The sequence below is a fragment of the Myotis yumanensis genome, unplaced genomic scaffold, assembly GCF_028538775.1.
Source record: "Myotis yumanensis isolate MYYU_CA2020_CCGP unplaced genomic scaffold, mMyoYum1.0.hap1 SCAF_1, whole genome shotgun sequence".
Taxonomy (NCBI): Eukaryota; Metazoa; Chordata; class Mammalia; order Chiroptera; family Vespertilionidae; genus Myotis; species Myotis yumanensis.
In genome coordinates this window covers 104456456-104473436 of record NW_027223752.1, presented here as the reverse complement: position 1 = coordinate 104473436, position 16981 = coordinate 104456456, and the positions used below count along the sequence as shown (strand labels likewise).

Genomic DNA, 16981 nt, shown 5'->3' with positions numbered 1-16981 from the left:
TGTTACATGATGCTAAAAGCAGTGGTATCTTTGTCACTCTCCTTTGCATTGTGGAATTAACACTTTCTCTTCTACTGTACTTGACATGAGGTGGTCTGGCTTATGGACTAAGTATGTTTAGTAAATATTAGGGATTCTTTATTTCTTTCTTATTTTTCCTTTTTTAAAGACAGAAATATGTATACATAGAACTTCTCAAATTTCCTTTCCTTAAGAAATGTCTCTGCCATAAAAAGAGGGCTAGTTGGTGTCTTTTGTGTTCCTTAGTGTGCACACTTCCCATTTTGTAGAACACTGCTGTATGTTATATTCGTGCTCCTGTGGATGTACAGAAAATCTACTCTTAACTCTTACTAATATTATTAAGGTCTAAACTAGGAAAACTGGATAATTTCAATGTCTTGTTCTCTACTGGCCAACTCATGTACTCCTGAATTATTGATAGGTTACAATTATTGAATAAACCATTAAGGCAGTGAGCATACACAAATAAATTTCTCCAAGAAGCACCGCTTAAACCATCCCTCAACAAATTGGTAAAACTCATCTACTTCTTCCAGGGTGGTATAAGAAAAACTTGGAGGCCGGAGGGCAGATAGCCCCGGCATCCTGTAAGTCACACCACAAAGTCTGTCTATCTCCCATCATTGAGCTAACCCATGTTTTAACTATTGAGACTGGACATTACATACTTGATAGCTGTGTCATTCATTTATTGAAAGAACAAATAATGCCGTGAATACTATCATGGGGCTCCCGGTGTCCCTTCAGGAAGGGGATACTTATCGCCCAGGTGCTGGAAATGTGGTGAAAGAAGGCCTTTAGCCATCAACTCTTTTGAGGGATTGCTTCAGCTGAAGAACATGACCTCACCTAAGTCCGTCTCCTTCAGGGCCAGCATCCAGTGCCTGATCAATTGGGGGCATCAGGGCCTGTCCCCTCTTCCCATCTTGGAACAATTCTGAGGAGCCATCCCAGCTTCAGACTTTCAGGGGGTTTGACTGAAGCCCTTTTTGGGAATCCATCAAAGATCAACTTCTCCCTCTGCCCAGTCCTGCTTTCTTCCCCTCTCCTCCACCAGAGCCCTCCTTAATTAATGTCCTACACATTAGTCTTGACTCAAAATTTGCTTCCCAGAAAACCAACCTGCCACATATGCAAACAGCCAAAAGTCAAACAGTACAAAACAGAATGCAAAGGAAAATAAGCATACCAGTTCCTGTGGATGCTTCTAAGAATAGTCTTGTATGTGTAAATGTGTATATATAAAAACTAGTGGCCCAGTGCACGAAATTCATACACATTAAAAAGGAATTAATTAGAGGAAATATTTTAATATTGCTATTTTCCCTTTCTCTATAATAGAAGTGTCAGAGATGAAAGAAAATTAGTAAAATGTATATGAAAATCTTCTCCCTGTCAGAGTCTGGGGCATGCTACGGGACCTAGAATCAAGTCCCCACCCACCTGCATGCACTTCAAAATTGTGCAAGACCCAGCCCCAGCCAGCCCCAACCCCGTCAAGCCCCACTGGGGGGGGGGGCACAGCCTTAGGTCCCCCATCAAGCCCCACCGGGTAGGGGGCACATCCACAGGGCCCCTGTCAAGCCCTGCTGGGTTGAGGGTGCGGCCTCAGTTCCCCCAGCCTGGCACCAGGGTGGGGGGCACAGCCTCAGGTCCCCTGGCTCAGGGCAGGGGGCGTGGCCTGAGGTCCCCCTTCAAGCCTTGCCAGGAAGGGGGTGCGGCCAGAGGTCCCCCAGCCTGGCACCGGGGGAGGGGGCACAGCCTCAGGTCCTCTGCCCCGGCCCAGCACCACGCAGCTTCAGGTCCCTGCTGACTGCTCGTTACAGCTCGTTACGGCTCGTTACGGCTCGTTACGGGAACACCGCTTCCGCTGTGGCCACAGCCATCTTGTGACAGTGTGATGGAGTGAGGGTCAATTTGCATATTACCTCTTCATTATATAGGATAGGTGTGCACATATCTGCACATTTTGGCCATTTTCTTATAAAAATTATAGCACCTTATACCTTGAAATTTATATCATAATTAAAATTTTTAAATGTATTCTTACATATTGACACATAAGGTTTTTAAATTACTGATCAATATTATATTGTATGGATATACCATAATAATAGCTACCATCTGGGTGCCAACTATATGCTGGGCACTCTTGCAATCCTTTTATATTTCTACAACACATATTTATTGAGCACCTATTATGTGCCAGGCACTGTTCTAGGTGATTGGTATACAAGCAACTAGTATCTCACACTTCACTTCAACTTAAAAATTAGCTACTACTTTTATCCCTATTTTACAGATGAGAAAACTAAGGTTTAAGTAACTTGCCCAAGGTCCCATGACTAGTAAGAGGCAACTGGTCTCCAGTGCTTCTGTTCTAAACCCTCTAATAGTGTGCCTTCCATACTTCAACTTTTTCAGTCTCCTCTTGATGGGCAGTTTGGCTGTGTGTCCTTAGTGGCCATGATAAAGGGATACTGCAGTGAACATCCTTTTCATGTATCTTTTGGTGCTGACTCTCCACTTTTAAAAAGGGCTGAGAAAGAGAGACTGGTGAGCTCATTATTCCACAGGATACCTGGTAGTAGTCTTAGGACATTGCCCAGGTCATTTTAGAACGTCTGTTTCTTCAAAAATAGGGCATTAAGAAATCAAAAGACACTACATTCCATTCTTAATATGAAAATCTTAGGTTAAGCTTTTAAAATACTTCCATGCAGGCCCTGTGTGCTGGATGCATATTTGCAGATAGGGTAATACCTGGATTACCATCACCAGCGTCTCTGGTGGGAAGTGGAATGTTTTTATTGAAATTTCTCTTGTTTGTTTTTCAGAAAAAAAAAGAAAGAAAGAAAGCAGATCTATGATCTGGGTCTGGTTTTAATCAGAGCATAATTTTTATGAGACAATGTAAGGCTAAATTTTTTTTTAATATGATATTTTTTTAAAAAAAAAATACATGTTCAAAAATGATATGAACCAATCACTATTAGAAGAATGATGGAAAAAAAGAATCTCTTGCATAAAAGAAAAGCAGGAAATTCCAGAGAAGTTTCAGAGGGAGGAGAGGGAAAACCAACATCTATATTGCTATTTATTAAGTTATTTCTTAGTATAGTGCAATATCTGGTTTTGTTGAACAACCAAAATTCAGTTTAGAGGAATTTGCAGAGTTTGGAGTCCCTGAAGTGAGAACATAGTGATTTATTGAACATATTACAAGTACACTATGTGTCCCCTGACTCATTGGCCCTTAAAATAAATATTTCATCCTCTTCAGAAATCTTCCTGTTCTGGTTATCGATCCATCTTATATGAGATGATTTCATGTCGAAGTAATTTGTAATGTCTCTGAAGATATTCTTGAAAGTTTCATATTTTCATTTAATGGTACAGTCTACTGATTGGGGGTAAAAAGTAATTTGGCATGAATTCAGGGTTAGTTGTTGAGATTTAAAGCCATTTTCATAAAATGCTCTGCTATAGTGGGAATAATAAAATCTCAGTCTTATAATAAAGCTGCAAAACTATTAATGGATTCTAGGTAATATTGCTTCGTGTTCATATTTGGTGGAATATATTTTCCTGTGAACATGAAAGTGATCCAAAAGTGTTACCTTTATTGTTTCCTGGAGTATCTATAATTTCAAAATTAAACTAGTCTTCTTTTATATGTTTTTTTTTCATGAATTTTGGCTTTTTTAAAAACAAAAATAATGACTCAACCATGGAGACTAGAAACTGTCCAGAAAAATCTAATAAACACATAAAGTCAAAAGTTTTAGAGAAATGATATTTACCAATTAATATATAGTATAGGTCCCTTTCTACCAAAGCTTTTCATCTGAATTTTTTTCTAAAATGGCTCATGCAGTGTTTACTTGTGCCAGTTTCATAGCAGGAATCAAATCATGAAGGTTAAATGAGTAAATGAAGCACCATTTTAAAATTCATTCTTGGATTATGCGTGTCTCTTTTCTTACTCCCATTTTTTTTAATGTGTCTCTTTTCAGAGCAAGAAATTTAAATTTTTATGTGTCTAAAATAGTCATATGTCAGAATTTCCTAGGACTTAAAACTTCAACTTCTTTGGCTTACACACTTCAATTTCCTAAATCTACTGCAAAAACAAAACAAAAGAAACACTAGATAAATTAAATTTCTAATATTTTCTTATAATTATCCCCCATTTATTTCTCAATGCTATAAGTTATGCATGTATACTAGAATGAATACTATTGCCTTTTCTCCTGGTTCTTAAGTCCCTTTGTCTACAGAAAGTGATGAGAGCTCATCCATTATGTAAGTTATAGTCCTGTAATAGAATTAATACATACATTTACTTGAGCAAATAGGTTGATAGGGTGAAGGTCCACACATAATGTGGAAGTCCCACTTCATCTGTATAGATGCTTACTATTAAAAACACACTGCCAAGAATACCAGGATTTAATGTTATGGTGATGGTGTACATAATAATGTAAGAGGAAAAACTAAAATATTTTCAGCAGAGAAAGTTCTAGTTTAAAATATTCCTCTTACCACTTAATTTTCTAGGGCCCAGAGGGGAAAGTCAAGCTATTATATCCTACTTGGTTGAGTAGATGACTATTACCTTGGATTGTTTAGTATAAAAATGGGGGTTTGATTTTTCTTTCGTTATAAGTCCAACCTCATTCTGCCACTTTATTGGATCCCCCTACTTCAGTTTTCTGGCTCTGACCCCCAAGTTTTTCACTAGCCCCAGTGGCTGCTTCTGTGAAGGAAGTGGAGTAAGGAAATTTCAGGGCAGCCCTGTATAGAAAATAAATGTGAACATTTGAAGTTCATGGGAAAATAGTATCTTCCACTTTCCCCATAGGCCTCCACTGTTGAACCTACACACATGTACTTGTTTAATTTGTAAATTGCCATACTTTAAGAGAAAATTTATTTCATTTTAAAGACTTTCTTATATATTGCAGCTTATGGAAGATAACCTGCAAGTGATAGAAGGCAATCTCACACACCTAAGTTATTTGCAATATTTATATTATTAGTTTTTATATACCAATAATTTATTTTAAAATTTTAAATACATGATAGGGAAATTATAGGAAAGAGACTGGGAGAGAACAAAATAACTGGTCATGATAATTGTTCTACTTAGAGAAATTTATTTTTAAAATTGGCTCATACGATTGCAGAGACTGGCAAGTCCAAAATTTATAGAGCAGGCCAGAAAGCTGGAAATTCAAGAAAGAGTTGGAGTTGCAGCCTTGAGTCCAAAATGCACAGGACAGCCTGATAGGATAGAAACTCAAGCAGGATTTCTATGTTAGAAGATTTCTATCTTGAAGCAGAATTCCTTCTTGTCCAGACATCTTGGTTTTTGCTTCAACTAATTGGATGAGGCCCACCCACAGTATAAAGGGTACTCTCCCTTTAAAGTCAACTAATTGTAAATGATGGTCATATTTACAAAATATCTTCACAGCAATATCTAGACTAATGTTTGACCAAACAACTGAGCACCGTAATCTAACGATGTTGACACATAAAATTAACCCTCCCAGAACTTTTATTTCCCCTGAATTATTAATGAGGAAAATGAGACTTGGAGAGGGTAACTTGCTCGAAGTCAAACCATGAGAATGAAGCAGTATCAAATTTTAACCTGTGTAACCTCAATGTCAAAGCAGCCAGAGTACATTACACAAGAAAAGATTAGTGAACTTGATGACAGAGCAATAGAAACTAAACAAAATGAAACAGAGAAAAGAAAGACTAAAAATCATGAACCATATATCTCTGAGCTGTGGACAATATCAAGTGGCCTTATATATGTATAATTAGAGCTCATAGTTAACAAGAAATTGAAGGAAATTCCCTCAAATTGATAAAAGTTATCAATGGAAAATGTATAGCTAACCTCATACTTATGATTAAGGACTTGAATATTTTCTCCTGAAGAAGTAAAACTGATTCTATGTGTTGATGGCATTATTATTTACATAGAAAAATCTTATGGAATCTACAAAAAAGCTGTAAGAACTACTAAGTGACTTTAGGAAGATTGCAGAATACATAATTGATATGCAAAAATTAGTTATCCTATATAATAAGAGCCTAATATGCTAAGTGTCCAACCGTTCATTCAACCATTCAACCAGTCGCTATGATACGCATTGACCACCAGGGGGCAGATGCTGTGATCAGTAGGTTAGCTTGCTGCTGGGGTCCGGCCCTTTGGGACTGGACAAGATGGGCCAGACACACCCTGGAGCCCTCCTACAGTCCCTCCCCAGCCCCAATCATGTACCAGTGGGGTCCCTCAGCCTGGTCTGCACCCTCTTGCAATCTGGGATCCCTCAGGGGATGCCAGAGAGCTGGTTTTGGCCAGATCCCCACAGGCCAGACCAGACCGAGGGACCCCACCGGTCCACAAATCCGTACACCAGGCCTCTAGTTTCTATATATTACCAATGAACAATTAGCTATTGAATTTTTTAATTCCATTTAAAATGGCATAAAAATGTGATATACATAGGAATAAGTCTAGAGAAATGTATAAAATCTGTACACTTAAAACTACCTAAGTAAATGGAGTGATTTGCCAGTGTAATGGGTCAGATGACATCATATAGTTAATATGTCAGATTACCCCCAAATTAATCAATAGAAAAAAATTATTCCCAATCAAAATCTATTTTATAAATATTATTTTACAGAAACCAACAAGCTGATTTTAAAATTCATATGGAAATGTAAAGAAGCTAGGAAAACCAAAACAAATTTGAAAAATAGGAACAAAGAATTCACATTACCTTATTCAATATTTCTTATAAAACTTTAGCAATTAAGAGACTGTAATGGCATCATGATAGATAAATTGATCAGTGGAACAGAATAGTGTAATTAAGATAATATGAAATTGGTGTCAAGATAGACAATATTATCAAAAGAAACATCTAAAAATGGGTGTTGGATATTGTCTAATGCTTTTTCTGCATCTATTGATATGATCATGTGATTTTTGTCTTTCAGTTTGTTTATGTAATGTGTCGGGTTCATTGATTTGTGCATATTATACCAGCCTTGCATTCCTGTAATAAATCTTGCCTGGTCATGGTGTATAAACTTTTTAATGTATTGCTGGATCCTATTTACTAAAATTTTGTTGAGGATTTTAGTATCTAGGTTCATCAGAGATATTGGCCCATAATTCTTTGGTTATAGTGTCTTTATCTGGTTTTGGAATTAGGATAATGATGGCCTCATAAAAAGAGCTTGGACATGTTCCTTCCTCTTGGGTTTTTGGGAGTATTTTGAGAAGTGTAGGTGATAGTTCTTTGAATGTTTGGTAAAACTCCCCTGTGGCACCTTCCAGGCCAGGGCTTTTCTTTGCTGGGAGTTTTTTGATTACTGTTTCTATTTCCTCAGTTGTTATTGGTCTCTTCAGGTTTTCTGATTCTTCCTGACTTAGACTTAGAGGAGTGTATTTTTCTAGGAATTTGTCTATTTCCTCCACATTTTCCAGCTTGTTGGCATATAGCTATTCATAGTATTTTTTTTAATAATCCTTTGTATTTCTGCAGTGTCAGTTGTTACTTCACTGCTTTCTTTTCTGATTTTACTTATTTGGGTCCTCTCTCTTTGTTTCTTAGTGATTCTTGCTAATGGTTCATCAAATTGTTTATCTTTTCAAAGAATGAGCTCTTGGTTTCATTGATTTTTTTGTATTTTTTTACTCTCTATATCATTTATTTATGCTCTAATCTTTGTTATTTTCTTTGTTCTATGTACTCTGGACATTTCTTGTCATTCTAAGTCTTTAAATTGTTGGGTTAAATAGTTTATTATTAATTTTTCTTGTTTTTTCAAGTAGGCTTGTAAGTGCTATGAATTTCCGTCTCAGGACTGCTTTTGCTGTGTCTCATAGATTTGGGGTTGTTGTGTGTTCATTTTCATTTGTTACCAGGAAGTTTTTTATTTATTTCTTGACTCCATTGGTAATCCATTCATTGTTTAATAACATGCTACTTAGCCTCCATATGTTTGAATGTTTTTGAGTATTTTTCCTGTAGTTGATTTCTAATTTCATTCCATTGTGATCTGAGAAGATGCTTGATATAATTTCAGTCTTCATGAATTTATAGAGACTTGTTTTGTGTCCTAACATGTGGTCTATCTTTGAGAATCACCCATGTGCACTTGAGAAGAATGTATATTCTGCAGCTTTGGGGTAAAATGTTCTATAAAGGCCAGTTAAATCCATCTGACCTTTTCATTTAGAGTCACTGTTTCCCAGTATATCATTAGAGTCACTGTTTTCTTGTTAATTTTTTGTCTGGAAGACCTATCCAGTGAAGTTCCCTATTTATGACTATATTGCTGTTGAGCTCCCTCTAGAAGTTTTGTTTTTTGTTTGTTTGTTTGTTTTTTAGACTTGGCTGCTTGAATATTCAGTGCATAAATGTTTACCAGAGTTATATCGTCTTGTTGGATTGATTCCTTTAGTATTATGTAGTGACCTTTATTGTCTCTTGTGATGGCTTTCATTTTGAAGTCTATTTTGTCAGATATGAGTATTGCTACCTCAGCTTTTGTTCATTTCCATTTGCATGAAAAAATTTTTTCCATCCCTTCACTTTCATCATGTGTGCATCTTTCATTTTGAGGTGGGTCTCTTGTAGACAGCATATAATTGGGTCATGTTTTCATATCCATTTAGCTACCCAATATCTTTTGATTGGAACATTTAATCTATTTACATTTAAGGCTATTATTGATAGGTAATTCTTTCTTTCTTTCTTTCTTTCTTTTTTTTTTTTTTTTTTTTTTTTTTTTCCTGAGAAGGCTGTTTAATGAGATCTAGGGACATGGCATAGCTCTTTACAAAAACACCAAATTTTGATCAGGGAGAAAAGACAGGAAAGTAGACTTGCAATGAGAGGGGGTGGTTTTTCAGTTGGCTGGGGGAGGGGGTGGAATGTTTCCAGGGCCCGGGGAGGGCAGCGGGGGTCTCATCATTGGGGGCATGGGAGCCGGGGGGTGGGGGGATAGACCCTAAGATTGGAGAGATGAACTTCAGGAGGCTGGGGATGAACACCAGGAGGTGGAGGATGAATCCCTGGAGGAGGGGGTGTACCCCAGGTGGCTGGGGGTGCATCTCCGGGGCTGGGGGTGTACCCCTGGGGCCTGGGGGTGGACTCCAGCAGACAAGGGAGGTTGGACACCTGGGGCTGGAGGATGGATTCCTGGGCCTGGATGGTGAACCCCGAGAGCAGGGGGATGAACCCCAGATGTTGGTGGGTGGACCACTGGTGCTGAAGGGTGGAGGGGCAGCTGGGGAGGGCCCAGGGGTCCAGCAGGTATAGGCCCACTGGGTGGCATGGGGGGCAGAGGCAGGCCTCCAGGTGGGGGTGGGGGCAAACCATTCTCAGTGGAGGTGGTGGCCGCTTCACCCCAGGAGGCCCAGCAGGGAGGCTTGGCGGGGCAGGAGGCTTTTCCATCTTAAAGTGGAACTGAAGGAAAAACTGCTTGGTTTCCCAGTTCCAGTGAGTCCAAAACTTGCCATTGGCCTTATCAATCTCTCTGCTTGGCACCTTGAAGGCAATGATCTCGTAGGGTTCAGCAACCATCAGCAGGGTCTCTCTGGGGGCTCAATCCTCTGCTTGTAGGCAGACATGAAGAAGTGGCATGGCATGATACTGTCAGCGATCTCAGGATAGTCGATCTGGAAGAGGAGGCTCTGCTGGCCCATCTCTGTGTCCCTCTGCTTGGTTACTTTATAGCCCAGGCGACCGATCTTCACAAACTTCTTCACTTCCACCTTGACCTTCTCCATTGCTGGCTGGGCGGGGGCCTCCTTAGCCTCCTTGGCTGCTCGCTGGGCCAAGTTGGTCTGGTGTTTTTTTCCCCTGGATGTGCATGAGGTAGCTCCCTCATTGTTGTAGAGTGTCAGGCACAGCTTGCATTCATACAAGCCCAGGTGGTTCTTCATGAAATAAGAGTCCTTGTTGATGTTGATGGTCTCCAGGGCCAGCTGCCAGAGGCACTCCCACCAGTCCCTCTTGCTCTCAGAAAAGGAGGCCATGCCCCCACTCCTGGTCTTGCCTCCAGGGCAATGTTGGAAGTCCATGATGAAGGCCTTGGGGCTTTACTGAACTGGGGGTGATACCTGCACCCGAGGTCATGATCCTGTTGCCTTTTCACCTGCCATGGCCACTACAACTTTGTTCTGTACACAAGTGCAGCCTTGCCATCTTAATTCTTTATTCCTATGTTTCTCTCTATATATTTCTTCTTCTCATTACAGTAGTCCCTTTAGCATTTCTTGCAGTGCTGGTTTAGTGATGATAAATTCCTCTAGTTTTGTTTTTTGGGTTTTTTTTGGTCTGGGGAGCTCTTTATTTCAGCATATATTTTGAATGATAGCCTTGCTTGATATATTAATCTTGGTTTCAGATCCTTGCTTTTCACTACTTTGAATACTTCATGCCATTCCCTTTGGCCTGAAGAGTTTCTGATTAAAAATCAGCTGACAGCCTTATGGGAGCTCCTTTAGGTAACAAATTGCTTTTCTCTTGTTGCCTTTAAGATTCTCTCTTTTGTCTTAATTTTTGGTATTTTAATTATGTTGTATCTGGGCATGGGCCTATTTGGGATCTTGTTTCTTGGGACTTTCTGTGCCACCTGAACTTGTGTGACTTTTTCCTTCACCAGGTTAGAGAAGATTTCTGACATTATTTCTTCAAACATGTTCTCTATCCCCTGTTCACTTTCTTCCCATTATGGTACTCCCATGATGCGAATATTGTTATGTTTCATATTGTGCCATAGCTCCCTTAAGTTGTCCTTCTGTTTTTTAATTGCTTTTTCTGTTTGGTTGTCTGATTGAGTGATTTTTTTCTACCCTGTCTTCTAATTCATTGTTATGATCCTTGGCTTCCTCTAATCTGATGTGTATTTCTTCCAATGTGTTCTTTATTAGTGCTATGTCACTCTTCATTTCTGACTGTTTTTTTCAGTTTCTAGATCTTTTCTCATGCTGTTGAGCATACTTGTAATCATTATTCTGAACTCTCTATATTTGATAAATTTCTTATCTCCATTTCATTTAGCTCATTTTCTGGTGAATTCTCTTGTTCTTTCATTTGGGGCTTGTTTTTTATTTCCCCATTTTGGCTGCTTATTTGGGTTTGTGACTATGTAGATCTTCTATTAGGTAGATCTTCTATGCTTCCCAATCTCTAATGCAGGACAATGTCAGATACTGTTTGTGATGCCCTGTGTACCCTGTTTGGGTCTATCAGCAATTTACAGCTTGTGGCTTCCTCTGCTGGGTGCCTTTGGAAAGAACCAAGGTGTGCACTCAGGTTTGCCTGTCCCAGCCCCAGGCCCAGAAGGAGATCAGGCAAAGAATCAAACCCTCCTGAGATCTGCCTCTGCTTGTGTTCTGTCTGATTGTTATTCAGTCTTGATTAGCCTCAGGCTATTGACCACAGGGTGGGGCAATTACTTCCCCCTTTCAGGCAAAGCTGCCAGGATGGTAAAGGTCTGATGGAGAAAATGTCCTCTGCAGTTTGAGGAATGACTCAGCACAGGAAACCAGGGTACTGCCTTCCAAGCTCTAACCCCAATGCCCCCAATCCTGGATTCTGCTCACACAGCTCTAGTCCACTCTGCCCTCCCTCTGCTGGAGTCCAAGGTGAGTGAGTGCACATGAACTTGTGTGCTGACCCTTTATGAGGGTGCCTGCATTTCCAGCCATCTCTCCCTTACAGACAGCACCCCTTCTGCTTTTCACAGCCAGATGTTTTGTGGGCACCTTTCTCAGTTCTGGTGCTCTGGGCTGGGAAGCCCAGGTTGGGTTTTATTTCTCAATGGAAACTCTCCCCCCCCCCCCCCCTACACACACACACACACACTGCTGAGATATCCCTCTGGAACTTCAGCTGCTGTCTGTGGGAGCCAAGCCAGCCCTTTTGCACCTCTGCACTTCCTACCAGTCTCTATGTCTCCACTTTCAGTCCTTGGTTATAAAGGTTCTCTCCAGCTAGTCTTCAGTTGATTATTCAGGATGGCTTTTCTGTATTTTATTTGTAATTCCAGTTTCATCCTGGGAGAGTGTCAGTGTAGTTTCTACTTATATAGCCACCATTTTGAAACTCCCTGGACTTTTTTTTTAAACATTAGAAACTGATATACTGAATAAAGGCTGGTGCCACCCTTGGTAAGTCATTTAAGATGCTGTTAATTCCTGAAGTTCAAGTTAGTAGTTCCAGTGATTTAGCTCAATATACTTGTTGATGACCTAGAGGATGAAGTGAATGGCAGTGTGGAAAAATTTGCTGATGACACAAAAGTGTTTAGTTTGTTAAGAGCTAAGGAGGATTGTGAAGAACTTAAGATGGATCTAATAAACCTGGATGACTGAACAAACACAAAGACCAACTACATGTTACAGAGAAGAAAAAAGGTGATAGATAGTGAAATAAATAATTTAAGCTCTACATAATTTAAATAGTATACACTGATGGAATTAAAATTTATGTTAATCTCAAAGGAATAAGATGTTCTATAGGAATCAAATTAATGAAAATATTTCAGTAAAATCATCTAATATACAATGGTCCTTAAAGAAAACCAAAAGAGTGTAGGTATATATTCAGAAGACAGAGATGTGCACAGAGATACAGGAAAACATGGGTTGGACAGGGCTGGTTACCTACCTAACAAGCTTTCTTTTTGCTGACTTTGTCCTGATATTTCCCCCCAGTTGCCTTCACCCCCATTCTTCATTCAAGAAAGGTGACTTTTCCCCACACCCCACAACATGAAGAAGTAAGATCTACACAATTAGTCCTTAAAGTGTTCCCCAGACCAAGCAGTAAAATGACCTCGCGACACACTAGAAATGTCAATTATTGGGCTCCATCCCAATATACTAAATCAGAAACTCTGGTGGTGGGACACTGCAAGGCTCCCAGGAGAATCTGATTCATGCTAAAGTTTTGAACCAGTGGCCTAAACCAGTTATGATAATTCCATTCCCCTTTGCCAATGATTATATTAATAAGAACTGACTCCCTTAAGGCCAATGAGATACAAGTGAAATCTTCTGGGGGATTCTAAGAAAGGTCTTTCTCTCTGATAAAAAGGAGAAAGACATTGCAGCATTTGGCCATATGTGAATGAGGATGTGATATCTGGAGTTGCAATAGCCATCTTGTGGCTATCGGGAGGTACATCTGAGGACTGCAGAGCCAAAAGACCATGTGTTTGTGCCACTAATTTAACCAACCTTGGCACAACTCTACCTCTAGGACCTTGGGTATGTGAGTAAGTAAATCCCATTTTGATCAGGTATGTTATTCCTTGCATCTGAAAGTATCCCCAAAAGCACATCTTTTCCTTCTCCATTATAGTGCAGATGAAGCAAATCTGAACAGATAAGTATTCAGAAATAGTGAGACAAAAATCTGGAACACAGATTTTCTTATCCTGCTCACATGAACCCATGAGAGCCATGTTCCCTAATCTTCAAGCAAATGTATTTTTAAGCCTCATTGACTTATATGTGTGTTAATATAATACATATTTACTTTCCTCACAGTTATTTGTGAAACATCATTAGTAATAGAGCTATGATGAACATAAAGAGTCCCTCCTGGGGCCAGCACACAACCCATCCATCATAGAGCTCCCTATGACTAAAGTTTCCTATATAATAAAGAGGTAATATGCAAATTAACCCTTAGGCCCTCACAAGATGGCTGCCTACGACCGGGCCAGCAGGAGGGTTAGTGAGGGATGACCAAATGACTGAATAAGCAGGCTGAGTGGGATGACCAGGCTGGCAGGGGGGTTAGTGAGGGACGACCAAATGACTGAACAAGTGGGCTGCATGGGGGACCAGGCCGGCAGGGGGGTTAGTGAGGGACAACTAAATGACTGAACAACTGGCTGCATGGGGCGACCAGGCCAGCAGGGGGCCGTGAGGGGTGACTAGGCTGGTGGCAGGGGGGCAGTTGGGGGCAACCAGGCTGGTGGGGGGGCAGTTAGGAGTGACCAGGTCAGCAGTGGGGGCAGTTGTGGGCGACCAGGCCAGCATGGGGGGCAGTAAGGGGTTACCATGCCGGGGGGGGGGGGGTGCAGTTAGGAGCAACCAGGCAGGAAGACAGGGGGTAGTTGGGGGTGACCTGGCCAGCAGCAGGGGGCAGTTAGGGGGGATCAGGCTGGCAGGCTGGTGAGCGATTAGAAGCCAGCAGTCCAGGATTGTGAGAGGGATGTCGAACTGCTGGTTTAGGCCTGATCCCTGGGATAGGGCCTAAACCATCAGTCAGACATCCCCCAAGGGGTCCTGAATTGGAGAGGGTGCAGGCTGGGCTGAGGGGGGACCCCCCACCCCCCGTGCATGAATTTCGTGCACCAGGCCTCTAGTACATTTTAAAGAAAGGTCAAAGTTGTGGTAGTTCTTTATCTCAAACTTGGAAAGTTAAAGTTGAAGCAATGCACTTTTGTTTCCCCTAAAAGCCCATCATGAACTGATCATGTATGAATCTATTCAACTCTTAATGTTGCTATTCATATTATGGATTAAGAGATCACATAGGAGAGGCAAACCTCTCTAGGATCACTTTCATGAAAAATAAAATGCCAAGACAGAGGAATAGTAAAAGATATGCACAGAGAGCAGGCAAAAGGTACTTCCTGTTGACTGTGTCTTGATATCCTAGCCACATGCATTGCTTGGGATGGTATACAAAGTCACAAAAAAGAGGGCAGAGAATGGGATGATCAAACAAATGAACACATTATTTTCTGTGCACCATCTCACCTTAACTTTAGAATACTCCTTCCAAATGACTAACTTCAAAAGCAGATGGGTTTTTCATCATAGGTCAGTAAACTGGGCTTTATAGGACTGACAGCAGGCATTGTTCCAAAATCAACTGTCCTCCACTGAGAATTCCCTGTCAGCTGTCAAAGAAGACTGGCTCTATAGAATTCAATCCTCAAAGAGTGCAAAAGGGGAGAGAAGATCTCTCTGAGACAAAATGCAGACTTTGCAGGATTTGGGGGCTTAAGTACAATACCTTTCAGAGCCATTAAGGAAGCCAGCAGCATCTGGATCCCAGATGTCCAAGCAGGTCTCCCTCTGAGAAGAGGCTGTCCTAATTTGCCCTGGAGCTCAGAGCAGGTCACTAGAGAAGGTACCCAGGCACTCAGCCAGGAAGGTAGAAGGGCTGGCTCCTGGGCACAGTTAGAGGCCAGGCTTCTTTATCCCTGCTGGAGCCATGAGATGAAGTTTTCTTTGTTTCCATTTTCTCCTCTTGAAAGGTAAGACTATTCCTGTCTCATAATGGAGTGAAGATAAAATAGATGGGAAGAGACATTTGATCATATAGTTTATAAAATCCCTGTGGCAAGAGACACTGTTATGTACTTACCAAAACCTATTTCCCAGACTCCTTTGCAGCTAGGTGGGGCCATGTGACTGAATTCTGGCCAATGGAATGTAGGCAGAAGTGACGTGTATCACATCCACACCTGGCACATAAAAACCTACTTTGGCCATTTTGCACAATCTCTCTCCTCCTTCTACTGGTCATATGCATAGGATCATCAGACCACTCCAAAGGCATAAGACGTGGGGGAGCCATGAGATGAAAGAAGTTCAGATCTCTGAACACTAAAGTTACCTGCATAGCAGGAATAGCCACATAAGATTTTGCTTGAATGAAAAATATAATTTCTATTGTGCTAAACCACTCTGGAGTTCAGCAGTAAGTATTATTTCCCTTACTTAATAGAGGTTCTGACCATTTCCTAGGTCAGTGATTTTCAATCTGCTGCAAGAGGCACACTGGAGTGCCGCAAGAAAATTTAAAATGAGCAATACTTGGCTATTTAGTCAAGGGCACTGTCTCTTTACCTTTAGATTGTCAAAAAAAAAAAATGTCACCAGCCAACACAACAATAACCACCTGGTGTGAATGAATCAAAATTAAACCTATTTTTTGTCAGATCAGCAAAAATTGTATTTTTTGGTGTGATGTAGAATTTTAGCAATTAGTTTATGTGTGCTGTGAGATGACAAAGGTTGAAAATTGCTGTCCTCGATAAATCAACTGAGCGGGTAACAGGAACCTAGGAAGGGGAGGAGAGAATAGCAAATATATTTAGAGAGATGACTCACAGTGTTCAGGAAATACATGCATCTTCAGTTCAACTTCCCTTATCAATGCTGTTATGCTCTTGATGAAACCACTGGGTGGTCACCTGGTTGCCCCTCATCTCCAGCTGGCTGTCAGTGTCTAAACAGTTAGCCAAGGAGGCATTTAACAAACCTTAGGGATTATCAGAGTCTAAAAGAAATTAATACAGGCTAATCACCACCGACTAAGTCTTTCTTTTTTAGAAGACAACAGTGGTAAACACAACCCACACCATCTCTCAGAAGCTGCAGTGCTTGCTGCCATTGAATTAATCTATAGTGGATTTTTGACAAGTAGGAAGCATTGGTGAATGTATGCCAGGTTAATATCAATTTTAATTGGCTTGGTAATTAACCTGCAATATTTTAAAAATGTAAATGTGTTTAATATGAGGTCAACTCTATAAAAATCTTATTCCAAAAATTGTCATTATTTTAGATAAATATTTTAATGTAAGTATTCTGTCAGATGTTTTTTATGCATGAATAGCCAGATGTGAATGAATTCATTTCTGATGCTCAAATATTACCTTACTTTTTGGTTATATTTTATTGTGGCAAAATATACATTACATAAATTTATCATTTTAATAATTTTAAGTATTTAAGTCAGAGGCATTAATTATATTCATAAGGTTGTGCAACCATCATCACTATTTTCCAAAACTCTTTCAACATTCCAAAAGGAAATTCTCTAACCATTAAGCAATAATTCCCATTTCTCCCTTCCCCCAGTTCCTGGTAACCTCT

At 40.3% G+C, this 16981-nt stretch overlaps 1 pseudogene; it reads right to left on the bottom strand.

The window, feature by feature from the left end:
• Positions 1–8973: 8973 nt before the first annotated feature.
• LOC139004719 (splicing factor 3A subunit 2-like) lies at positions 8974–10150 on the bottom strand (annotated as a pseudogene).
• Between the last annotated feature and the right edge of the window lie 6831 nt (positions 10151–16981).